This window comes from Juglans microcarpa x Juglans regia, chromosome 1S (assembly GCF_004785595.1).
Source record: "Juglans microcarpa x Juglans regia isolate MS1-56 chromosome 1S, Jm3101_v1.0, whole genome shotgun sequence".
NCBI lineage: Eukaryota > Viridiplantae > Streptophyta > Magnoliopsida > Fagales > Juglandaceae > Juglans > Juglans microcarpa x Juglans regia.
The window spans coordinates 17603531-17605654 of NC_054595.1; the positions used below are offsets into that span (position 1 = coordinate 17603531).

The following is a 2124-nucleotide window of genomic DNA, read 5'->3' on the forward strand; positions in this document are numbered from 1 at the left end:
CCTCGCAATCATAAAAAAGAGGATGGATCAAATGTTGATTCTGCGAGAACTTCTCCTTCCAAGCTTGAGGATTCCGAGTTTGTGAAGAACAGCTTGTTAGCCTTCGATAGTGGAGACTCTTGATGGAATTTTTATGTTGCTTGATTATATAGTTAATGACTAAACAGAGTAGTGATAAAATAGAACTGAATAAATGGTTCCCTAGTAAAGAGTCTTCCACAACCCACATACTTCTTGGTTTTTTTAATACCAAATCGCAATTCTTCTGAAGTTCAAGGCCAAGTATATATTTTTCTGTACGATGAGTGCTAATATGACAGGAGTATGTTAAATTTTCTCGGATATAAGCGTGAGGAAATAAAAATCCAGGCATGGGAAAGTCAGCAACTAGAAGCCGAGATGCGGAGAGTAGAGCTCGCATGCATGAAATTAAAACTTCATCATGTATTACCCATCTGAGTGATTAATCATAAGTGACAATTTGGGAACCTTGTTTTACTATTGAAAGGGCAATATTTTTCTCATCCTATATCTTATCATCCTTCATTGCACTTGTCGCTGTGATACATTTTAAGCAACTTTCATGCATTGATGACTTAAAATAAGCCGTAAAACATGCCACATGGCAATTTTTTTTTGGGAATGACAAATTTTAACATGAACAATATTGCTCATACAAGAAATATCTAGATCGGTTGCTTAGCTATTGAAAATAATTAAAATGACTCTGCCAGCTTTTCATGATCAATGCATTTCTCATCACAATTAAATAAGCTTGCATCACCAATGGCATCAATATTCATTATAATTGAACACTGAGTTCCACTTGAACAAAGAGCAAGTATACATCACTCTCCTTCTCCCTCTCCCTCTCTCAAACAGACAGTACCACAACATGCATAAAGCAACCACGATGTAACCACATCATAATAGAAAGATTTACATATGATGATACTCTCAATCCATCTCCACATTCATTCATTTTTTGAGATGAGGGAAGCAAGTATAAACATCAGATTTGGGGTGATTTCCTTCCGCAAGCTCCCTGCACTTCACCTTCTTAGTGGTGCACATAAATGTCTGCATGCACACCTTGCACTGTATTGAATATTCACCAAAAACAAAATTAACTAACCAACAAATTGAAAGGAAGTACAATAGGCAGGACGATTTTTTTTTCAGTAAATACAATTTTATTGATTATAAGAATAGGCAAGAGCCCAATTAATAGGCAGTATGATTTTATCTGAGACAAGATATAGTTGCACCAATATTTCATCCTTTTGATCCATGATATGATTTAGATGCAGAAACACAAATTATACATGATTTGAAACCATGGACCTCGCGAAAGGGATGTAGCTCAAGCTATACTTGCCATTCACAGACCAAGAAACGGAAAATTAAATCAATAAATTTGCACAAGTGACGGATGGACAGAGAAGTTACAAAATGCTTATTAACTATTCAAATAGGAACCACAACAGAAAAGGAAAATTATCTACTTGCCTGTTCACATCCCAAAAAGTTGTTGTCATAGAAACATCTTTACAAACTTAGTGGAAAACATTTGTTGTTCAATTATCCAATTAGTGGAAAACATTTGTTGTTCAATTATCCATTTTTGTGCTTGATTTTCTTCTTTCTACCCTCTTTATTTTCACCATCATATGCAAGCAATTTTGTATTACCTGTTTTGGTTCCTTTGTAACACGAAGCAGCTTCTTTTTTTTTTTTTTTAATAAAAATAGAGGAATCACCACTAGAAGCTTTATTTCAATACCTTACTATAGCGAACGAAAGCTTTATTACAAAAGGTTATTGAAAAAAAGATCAGATGCTGCCAAGAATAACAAAAAAACTACTAGAAGTTCCTAACATAAGGGATACCACTCCTATCTGTATGAATAAGTCCTCTCAGCATGCTTCGAATAGTCTCCATAGAATCCCATCTACTTGTAATTCCCTGAGATCTGAACCTAGCGAGGAATTTAGAGCCATGTTGCCCCGTCGAAAAACATGCCTAATGGTGAATGTAAGCCCCTGCAAACTGACTTTTAACTCTTCCCATAAATCTTCCAGATACCACACAACACAAGAGGAAGAAATAAACCAATTCACAAG

At 35.3% G+C, this 2124-nt stretch overlaps 1 long non-coding RNA gene across 1 annotated transcript; it reads right to left on the bottom strand.

The window, feature by feature from the left end:
• Nucleotides 1-735: 735 nt before the first annotated feature.
• LOC121245966 lies at nucleotides 736-1878 on the bottom strand. Its single transcript, XR_005937035.1, has 2 exons — nucleotides 1326-1878; nucleotides 736-1098 (listed from the first exon to the last, which is right to left on the bottom strand). It is a non-coding gene; the product is annotated as an uncharacterized LOC121245966 (long non-coding RNA).
• Between the last annotated feature and the right edge of the window lie 246 nt (nucleotides 1879-2124).